Here is an 11,454-nt window from a genome sequence, read left to right as displayed (position 1 = left end):
AAAGATGTTGATCGTCTTCGAGTTTACATATTTCTTGCAGGTTTAGACAATAATTTTGATCAAATTCGAGGAGAGATTTTGAGGATGGAGCCTAAACCAGAACTTGAGGCTGTATACGCACATATTAAAAGGGAAAGTAACAGACAGGGAACCATGTCTGAAGCTGGTGCAACCAACACAGCCACAGCCTTGGCTGCTGCCAGGGTCAAACAATCTCGGCTGCATAGCTATAACGTTGACCCACACCAATGAAATGTACCAAATATGGTTTAGATAATCACATGATTAAAGGCTGTTATGAGATCATTGGTTATCCAGAAGGATGGGTTCACAAAAGGCGCAAGAGGGATTCAAACCGAGCATCATTTGCATCTGCCCAATCATCTCAGGAGACTACATTAGAAACTCCATCAGGTACAACTGACTCCAAGGCCTTGGCCACCTCAGGTAACTCTTGCACATCTTCACTTACTTGTAATAGATCATGGATTATTGACACAGGTGCCACTGATCACATGACATCTAGTTTTATTGGGTTACACTCTGCCACACCTTCCAGCCAAACACATATTGTCAGTGCCAATGGCACCACCTCCTGAGTTATGGGAGAAGGGTCATTATCTCTCACATCCTCATTAAGTCTTGATCATGTCTTAGTTGTCCCTTTATCTGTTCCTCAGATCATTGATTCCCTTAATTGCACCGTGTGTTTTTGGCCATTGTATCGTCTATTTCAGGATCTTCTCACTAGTGCCGTGATTGAATGTGGTGCTAGGAGGGAAAAATTATATTATCTGGACTTGACAGACGACACTACTAAGAGATTGAGTCATGCACATCATGTGAGAGGAGGTGAGTCCATTAGAATGAAGAAAATTTGGTTATGGCATCGACGATTAGGGCATGCCTCTTTTGGTTATCTGAAACTTCTATTTCCATATTTGTTTTCTCAGTTTACTGAATTAGACTTTCATTGTGAAACTTGCATTTTGGCGAAAAGTCATCGCATTTCTTACCCATTAAGGTTGAATAAGAGTTTCATGCCTTTCATGATTGTCCATTCTGATGTTTGGGGACCATCACGAGTTCCTACTATTACTGGTTATAAGTGGTTTATGACGTTTATTGATGATTGCACTCGGATGACCTGGGTTTTTCCTTTAAGACAGAAAAGTGAAGTTACCGTCAAATTCAAACTATTTTATCAATATGTTGCTACTCAGTTTGACAAGAAAATCATGACCCTCCGGTCTGACAATGAAGGAGAATATGTCAACAATGACCTTCATAATTTTTTAAGTCAACATGGTATTGTTCATCACACCACATGTGCATATACACCACAACAGAATGGTGTCGCAGAGCGTAAGAATCGACATCTCTTGGAAGTTGTTCGTGCCTCTTTATTTGAGGCCAGTTTACCTCATTATTTTTAGGGGGAGGCTCTTTGTTCTGCTACTTACCTCATTAATAGAACACCATTCAGCACTCTTCAGTATAAAACTCCATTTCAGGCATTGACCACTCTCCTCACCATGCCATCCACACCAAATCTCGAACCACGTATCTTTGGATGTGTTGTTTATGTTCAGGTATATCCACACCAACGTGGCAAGCTTGATCCATGTGCTCTGCGTTGTGTCTTTGTGGGTTATGCTGATACTCAGAAGGGCTATAAATGTTTCCATCCTCCCACTCAGACCCTGCACATTACTGCAGATGTGACTTTCCACGAGAGTGAGTTCTATTACTTAGGGGGAGTCTATGAGCATCCTCTGCAGGGGGAGAGCTCTATCTTTGCAGAAGATACTCAGATCCAAATTCAACAAAAGGTTTTAGAGCAGTCAGTGTCTGAACAACCAGTTACAATGGTGCAACAAGATCAGGAGTTACTAAGAACTCCAGATGCTAGTACTGAGCAGTCAGATTCCGAACAACCAGTTATAGTGGTGCAACAAGATCAAGAGTCACTAAGAACTCCAGATGCTGGTACTAGTTCATATAATTTCCCCAATACAACTCCTACTACAGTACCATCACCATACATCCAATCAGGTCCTGACGATTTCGCACAGGTAATTAAACATTCAAACTCCAACTTAATCACTCTGCCCGAGTCAAGTAATACAGGAAACACAAGTTATCAACTACCTCCTCGTACGACTAGAGGTATTCCTAGACAACAATATGACCCTGACCTTAAAACAAACATTAAATACCCTATTGCTAATCATGTGTCCCTACATAGGCTATCTCCGTCATGTGCATCATTCGTATGTCAATTATCCACTGTATCTATTCCAAGTAATGTGCAAGAAGCTTTGAAAGATCCCAAGTGGTCCCAAGCAATGAATGATGAAATGGAGTCCCTCCAGAAGAATTCCACTTGGGAGATGACTATCCTTCCAAAAGGAAAAAGAACAGTGGGTTGTAGATGGATATATATAGTAAAGTTCAAGGCAGAAGGCTCCATTAAGCGATACAAAGCAAGATTGGTAGCGAAAAGATATACTCAGACTTATGGGATTGATTATAGGGAGACATTTGCTCCTGTAGCCAAGATTAACACAATTCGAGTACTTCTTTCTCTGGCAGCAAACCTAGATTGACCATTACACCAGTTTGATGTCAAAAATGCATTTTTGCATGGTGACCTAGAAGAGGAAGTCTATATGGATCCCCCTCCGGGATGCAAGATGGGACCTGATAAAGGCAACATGGTGTGTAAACTAAGAAAGTCTATTTATGGATTGAAGCAATCATCAGAGCATGGTTTGGAAAGTTCAGCAAGTCAATGAAGGGGTTCAGATACAAGCAAAGTAACTCAAATCATACACTTTTCTTGAAACATAAGAAAGGTAAAGTCACTGCCCTTATTGTATATGTTGATGATATGGTAGTTACAGGGAATGACCTAGAGGAAAAGGCAGCACTGCAGCGGCACTTGGCAAGTGAGTTTGAAATGAAAGATCTTGGTGCTCTAAAGTATTTTTTAGACATCAAAGTGGCTCGTTCTAAACAAGGAATATTTCTATCACAACGGAAATATATCCTTGACATTTTAACTGACATTGGAATGTTAGCTAGTAAACCAGCAGACACGCCAATGGAGTTGAATCATCAACTTGGTGAATATCCTGATCAGGTACCCATCAACAAAGAAAGATATCAACGCCTTTTAGGTAAGTTGATTTATCTAGGACACACTAGACCTGATATAGCATATGCTGTAAGTGTGGTAAGTCAGTTCATGCATGCACAAAGTGAAGCCCACATGGATGCGGTAAACCGAATTCTGAGATACTTGAAGTCAGCTCCTGGAAGAGGATTGATGTTCTCACGACATGGTCATTTAGATATCGAGGGTCACACTGATGCAGACTGGGCAGGCTCTGTTACTGACAGACGATCTACATCTGGATATTTTACCTTTGTGGGAGGTAATCTAGTATCTTGGCGAAGTAAAAAACAGAACGTAGTGTCAAGATCAAGTGCTGAAGCAGAATATCGAGGTATGGCACATGAAGTATGTGAGCTACTCTGGATAAGGAATTTATTGGGGGAATTGGGGTTCAAACCCAATCATGCCATGCAACTGAATTGTGACAACAAAGCTGCAATAGACATTGCACATAATCCAGTACAACATGATAGAACCAAACATGTTGAAGTTGATAGACATTTCATCAAGGAGAAACTCGAGGCAAAGATCATCGAGGTGTTCTTTGTTAAATCCAAAGATCAACTTGCAGATGTCCTCACCAAAGCTGTAACAGGCAAAGTATTTCACAACTCACTTAGCAAGTTGGGCATGAGCAACATATATACTCCAACTTGAGGGGGAGTGTCAATGAGCTGTATATTCCTAATTAGTTTGATTTATTGTATTTAATTCTGCAAGATTATAGGCCCGTAATAATATTCCTAAAATAGCTTCCTAGGCTTTGTATATATATAACCCTCTGCTGTTATATGAAAAGAAGAGATAATAAAGTAGTATTTTCACAAGATCTGTTAATATGGCCAATAAGAAGTGCTTGCTTATAATATATATAGGCTTCATTTTGGTTAAAGGTACTAAAGATAATCAAATTCATGATATTTTCATCGGTACTGATTCGTTGACAAAACAGTATCAACTGTAGTTATCGTGGCATTTCATTAGCTTATTTAAAATTATGATAATAGTTGTTTTTTAAAGTTTTTTTCGCTTGAAAATACATTGAAATAATATTTTTTTAAAAAAATTTATTTTTAGCATCAATACATCAAAACTATTTGAAAACACCAAAAAAATTAAATTAAAATAAAAAAATTAATTTTTTTTCAAAAATATTTTTAAAACGCAAAAACAAACAAGATATATACACACACACATAAAGGAGCAGTGTTCGGAGTATTTTAGATTCCTATGGTGATGAGACCTAAAAGTTTTTTTTTTACTCAGATCAAATGAATTGAAAAACAATATAAATACAAATTAGTCTCCTAACATGTACTTGTAGCATATATGTTGAAAATCTTATTTATATTTGCCCTAACTTTCTTTGATTTAACAAATTCATCTTCTGTAATTTTATTTACCATGAAATTAAATATATAAAAATTTTATAGTTAAAGTATATAAGATGAGGATAGATGAGATTATCAACGGTTATTGAGTGACAATCAAAACTTATTCAAAACAACATAGCAGTTAACGATGACGAATGTTGTGCTATAATTAGAATTCTAAAACATATATCTACCAAGAGGAAACCGTGTGAATAAGCAATACAAATTGTACTAGGAATCTATATTTATTATAAAAAATTTGTATAGCATTATAATTTATAGTTAATGTAAAACTATTGTAACATTATAAATAGATTGTCCAACAAATATAAAAGACAACCAGCCCTATATATATAATTTATTTACAATATTATGAAATTTAAAGGCTATGCACCTGAGATGAAAAAGGCGACTAACATTACTTACCACAATAATATTGTGGTGGTCAACAAGACCATGCAAACCATGGTTGATTAGCTCAATCAAATCCACAATAAGCTTCAATAGATTTAATTAAGCACTCTATTTGTTTGGATACCTGGGGGTTAGTCACTACCAGAAAACCGGAGAAAATCAACGGAATTCTCGACGGAATTTTTTCGTCGGTAATAATTACCAACGGAAATAATTTTGTCTCAACATCTGTCGGTATATACCGACGACCTAACTCCATCGGAGAAACGGTCAATATATACCGACGAAATATTTCCGTTGGTATATACCGACCGTTTCTCCGACGGAGTATACAGTTTGTCTGGAAAAATGCAACGGCATGTTGACGTGGAGTTTTTTTCAGACGATTTTACCGACGGAATGACCGAGGGATTCAAACTGAGATAGTCGTAAAGTGACGTGACACTGTCACCGACGGAATCACCGATGGAATCACCGCGACGGAATGAATCCGTCGGTGATTCCATCGAAAAAAACCATTATATACCCACCCCCTCTGCCGACACTCTCTTCCTCTGTTTCTCCTTCTTCTTCTTTCTCATCCCACCTCTCCCCTCCCAAACTGCAGCCAACCACCCATCCCAACTCTCCACTATTCTCAACACAAGCACTCAAGTTTCTTATACATTGTACGTGGTCATAATATCCGTCGTTTCTTATGGATTTTATCATTTTTTTGTAAGTAAATCTATCCTTTTTAGTTTTAATATTTAAATGTGAATTTTATTGTTTTTTTAGTATATGTATTTTGTTAACGTTTGTACTTGTTTGATTGTTATTTGTCAAAGAAACTTGTAGTATGAATGTATAATTTTGTAGTTGTTATAGTTTGTTTTAGATTTTGTCAAATTATATTTGTTTGTAAATTGTTGAAATTTTGTTTGAATTACACCAAATTAAATGTGTTGTAATGAAATAAATAATTAATAGCTTGTTTAACGAGTCTTTTTTAATTGTTATCAATTCTATTTCGAAGTTGTTATTTCTGTAAATTTATATATGTATAAATTTGTATGTATAAACGTTGATAGTTGATAATTGATAATGAATATTTAACATAAGTGTTGTTTTAGTTTGTTGGATAATGTCGGGGAAAACCAATATTTTTGTTATGTTTTATAGAGGTTCAATAGAAATCATGGATGATCGTTCATGGATGTATCGGGACTCAGCCCAAGGATTGTGGAGGATGGATTATTGTAACGGTGTCCAGGGTTTTATTAATTTCACAACATCTATTCCGAGGAATTTTACTGATGGCGGTATTAGGTGTCCATGCAGGAAGTGTAAAAATTTAAAGTTTCTGCATCAAGATGTTGTAACGATGCATCTTCTAACCAAAGGGTTCATGGAGGATTACCTGTGTTGGTATGCTCACGGAGAACTATTTGTTCCTGATGAGAGCATGGAAGAACAGGTGGTTGGGTCAACTTCTAGTGTTACCAACATGCATGAAGTTGGAAATGAGAACAGTAATCCTTAAAGGAATATGGTTATGGATGCAATGAGAATGAGTGAAGGTAATGTCAGGGAATGTCCAATCGTAGAAGAAGAACCTAATGTAGATGCAGCAAGGTTTTTTGATCTGTTGAAAGATTCTGACGAACCATTATAGGATGGCTACACGAATCACAGTAAATTATCAGTCCTAGCACAGGTGTTCACCATCAAGTCAGATTACGGGTTGAGTGAGGCCAGTTATGACAAGATTATTGAATGGGCGAGAAGCATTTTACCTGAAGGGAACAGGCTGAAAGAGAACTTCTATGCTGCCAAGTCCATGATGAAACCCCTCGGTTTAGGATACCAGAAAATTGATATATGCCCTAACTTCTGCATGTTATACTACCTTGAAAATGCTGAGATGACCGAGTGCATGACATACGGGCATTCCCGTTACAAACCTAGAACTGGTAGAGGGAAGACTCTCGTGGCATATAAAAAACTTTGATACTTCCAATCACACCTAGACTGCAGAGGTTATTCATGTCACCCAGGACTGCTGAGCACATGACATGGCACTAATCACACCATGCGGTTGATGGAGTGATGGTTCATCCTTCTGACGGTGAAGCCTGGAAACACTTTAACAGTGTGCATCCTTACTTTTCAGCTGAATCAAGGAACGTGCTTCTTGGGTTGTGTACAGATGGATTCAACCCATTCGGGTCATTTATTACTCCTTATTCTTGTTGGCCGGTCATACTGACGGTTTATAACTTGCCACCGGGGATGTGTATGAGGCCGGAGTTCATGTTTTTATCTATGGTCATACCAGGACCGAGCAGTCCGGGGCAGAATATAGATGTTTGTCTTTGTCCATTGATTGATGAGTTGACGCAATTGTGGTCCTCTAGAGCTTTGACTTATGACATCTCGAGGAAACATAATTTTGTTATGAGAGCAGCTTTGATGTGGACTATCAATGATTTCCCAGCTTATGGAATGGTTTCTGGTTGGAGCACGCATGGAAAGCTAGCATGTCCATACTGTATGGAGAACAACAAGGCATTCACGCTAACAAACAGGGGTAAAACTTCTTTTTTTTATTGTCACCATCATTTGTTCCCGCCGAATCACAGGTATAGAAAGAACAAAAATGATTTCTTTGTTGGTAGAGTTGAAAAGGATGTTGCCCCCCCCCGCATCTTTTCGGTGAAGAATTGTTTGATGTTGTGTCAGAGTACGGTGACATTATGTTTGGTCTCCAATCAGGTAAGCAGAAGTTTCCTGGTTTTGGTTTGACCCATAATTGGGTGAAGCGAAGTATCTTTTGGGAGCTTCTTTATTGGAAGACCAATCTTCTCCGCCATAACATTGACATCATGCACATTGAAAAAACGTGTTTGAGAACATTTTCAACACCGTCATGAATGTGAAGGGGAAGACAAAGGACAACATCAAGGCTAGATTGGATGTAGCGCTGTTCTGTAACCGTAAAAATATGGAGTTGGTTTATGATGGGTCACGGGTCGCAAAACCAAAAGCAAGCTTCGTGCTAGAGAAAAACGCACAACTACTAGTCTACAAATGGCTTAAGAGTCTGTGTTTCCCCGATGGACATGCCTCGAACATATCAAGGCTAGTTAATATGAAGGAATGCAGATTATATGGAATGAAGAGTCATGACTGTCATGTGTTTATGCAAACACTCATCCCATTAGCTTTTCGTGATTTGTTGCCAAAGGGGATATGGGATGCACTAACGGAGATCAGTCATTTCTTCAGAGATATATGCTCCAGCAAGTTGAATGTTAATCACATTGAAAGGCTTGAAAAGAATATCGTCGAGACAACATGCAAACTTGAGATGATATTCCCTCCATCATTTTTTTACTCAATGGAGCATCTACCGGTACATTTACCGTTTGAGGTAAAAGTTGGAGGACCCGTCCAGTACAGATGGATGTATCCATTTAAGAGGTTAGATATTACAGGAGCTATGTAATTTATAATTAAATGTTTTTATTTTTATTTTTTTAATTGATAATTTTATATATATATATATATATATATATATATGCAGGTACTTGTTCAATCTTAAAAAAAAAAGGTTAAGAACAAGGCGCATGTTGAGGCGTCAATATGTGAGGCCTATATTGTTGAGGAGATCTCAACATTTATCTCATACAATTTCGAACCTCATTTGAGAACGAGGATCAACCGTGTTCCACGGCATGATGATGGTGGTGAAGTGCCTTCAAGTGGAAACTTGTCAATATTCTCCAATCCTGGAAGACCCACACCTAAAAATGTCATGAGGGGAAGATATTTGTCTGAAATAGAGTTCAGACAAGCACACAATTATGTCCTATTTAACTGTGATGAGCTGAGACCTTTTATTAAGTAAGTAGATGTTCGACTTAAACTTTGTCAAGAGTGTACTATTTATGTTTTGTGATACCATACACTCATATAATTTGGAACAACCTTGCAAGCAACATCGACGATACTTACTGTCTAATAACTCACAGTTGACCGAATCCCAGATCTTTCAATTACAAGATGAACAATTTGCCACATGGTTTAGAACACATGTAAGTCCTATCACAAACTCATTATCTCTTGCAATGTAATTAATTGTAGTCAATATTATATAATATCCGTTTATTGATTATTGTTGTATTTAATTTACAAGCTAGGTTTATCAAATGGGAGGTAGTGCTGCTATTTCACTGTCTTTACTAGGCCTGGGCCCTGAAAGAAAAGTCAAGTGCTATAACGGGTATTTTGTCAATGGATATGTCTTTCATATTGAAGAATACGGGCATGAAAGAAAGACATACAACAGCGGTGTTTGTATTAAGGGATCGACTTCTAGTGAGTTTGAAGTTGACTACTACAGTAGATTGGAAGAAGTCATCGAACTGCAATATCATAGCGAGCAAAATAGAGTGTTTTTATTCAAATGCTATTGGTATGACACAACTGACAGAGGAATCAAAGTAGATCCTCACTATGGTCTCGTTGAAATCAACTCAAAAGCTAGACACCACAACGTAAACAACGTCTTTGTTTTCGCAAAGCAATGCCAACAAGTTTATTACACATACACCCCTTCCTTTAAAAAGGACCGATCAAGAGTTGATTGGTTATTCGTTTAAAAAAAAAACCCAAGGGTCGTGTCGAGGTTGTTCAGGATGAGAACGAAGACACAAGTGTGATAAATGAAGTCTTTCAAGCTAGTGAGTTGGTTGAACCATACCGAGTTGCTCCTTCGATTGACTTAGAAGAAAATTTGAATTTTCGTGTTTTCAATGATAGTCTTGTTGATGTTGACGCAGAGGAGTTGAATGTTGTTCTGAGCTCTACTAGTGGAAAACGAATGTTGTTGAAGAAGATGATAATGAAATTGAAGAGTACGATGCAGCTGATAATAACAATTCAATTGAGGACGAAGATGAAAATTCCGACTAACTAAACATGTTCTAAAGCCTTATTTTTATAATGTAATAATTTGGAACATGAAATATTTATTCTTCTTTAATGGCCAGCTTTGGTTATTGTGCTGTGTGTGCTGTAAGATTGCAATTCAAGATTTTGTGACACGGTTACACAAAAAAATAAGAAAAATTTACGGTTTCACCGACGGGTGCACCGACGGACTATAACCCCTCGGTATTTCACAGAGAGTTGAAAAATATTTACGGGATTGTGTCACACTCACCGACGGAGTCACCGACGGACCATAACCCGTCGGTATTTCACAGAGAGTTGAAAACAATTTACGGGATTGTGCCACGATCACCGACGGATTCACCGACGCCGTTACCGACGTAAAATACCGATGGAATCACTGACAGGATTACGCACATCCCGAAGCGCATGTATGTCAGACGTGTGTCCGTCTGCACAAATACCGATGGATTTTCCGACGGATCGAAAAGTTTGGCTGGATTTTCGAACTTTTTTGGTGCGCATTTCAATTAATTTCCGACGGTATTACCGACAGAATTTAATGCCACCGACAACAATTAATGTCCGTCGGTAATACCGTCGGAAATATTGCTATATAAAACCCCCCCTCCCCCCATTTGGTTCATTTTTTTCTCTGGCTCCGTTTCTCTTCTTCTCCATTTCTCTTCTCCTCTCCGTTTCTATTTGGCTTTTGGAAGAGATTTTATTGTTTTGGTGATAGTTTTAAAAGGTATGTATTCTTTTTTCTTTATCTTTGTATTTTTTTTTTAATTATGATTTTTTTTTTGGTGTTCTTTGTTTTGTGTATTGTTTGTAGATAAAATCTTAAATTCAACACACTATTAAGGTAAGCATTTTTTATTCCCAAATTTATTTTGAATTGATATAGTGTTTTTTAGTTTTGTGTATTGTTTGTTTTGTGTTTAGGTTGTTTTGTATAGTGTTTTTTAGTTTTTTCATTTTATTTATTAATTTTATGATATTATTGTTTGTATTGATATAATTGTTATTGTTGAATTTATGTTAAAAATGTTAATTTATATATATATAATTACATTTAATTAGTTTATCTTAATTTAGGATATTATTGTTTGTATTGCTATAATTGTTATTGTTGAATTTATGTTTTAAATGTTAATTGAAATATAGAATTAAATTTAATTAGTTTATCTTAATTTTAGGATATTATTGTTTACCTGTCATTGTTATTGCTTGTTATTACATTTTTATATTTATGTGTACACGTTAATTTCTATTTTGAGGTCCATTAGGGTCGTGTTAGGAATGATATTGTTTTAGTTACCTTTTGCTTTTGACCATGTAATTATTTATAAATTAAGAGTCTTGTCTCCTAAAACTTGAAATGTAATATTAATCCGTAAATTTGAATGTATGACTTTAATCTAATGTTTGTAACTCTAAGTACTAATTTAACAATGAATGTTCATAGTTGAAATTGATTAATTTCATTATATGATGTTATTGAATAAGATGTTTTGTGTTGATGATGATGAGTTGGGTTGAGATCCA

Source organism: Populus trichocarpa, chromosome 11, assembly GCF_000002775.5.
Source record: "Populus trichocarpa isolate Nisqually-1 chromosome 11, P.trichocarpa_v4.1, whole genome shotgun sequence".
Taxonomy (NCBI): domain Eukaryota; kingdom Viridiplantae; phylum Streptophyta; class Magnoliopsida; order Malpighiales; family Salicaceae; genus Populus; species Populus trichocarpa.
This window is presented reverse-complemented; position numbering follows the sequence as displayed.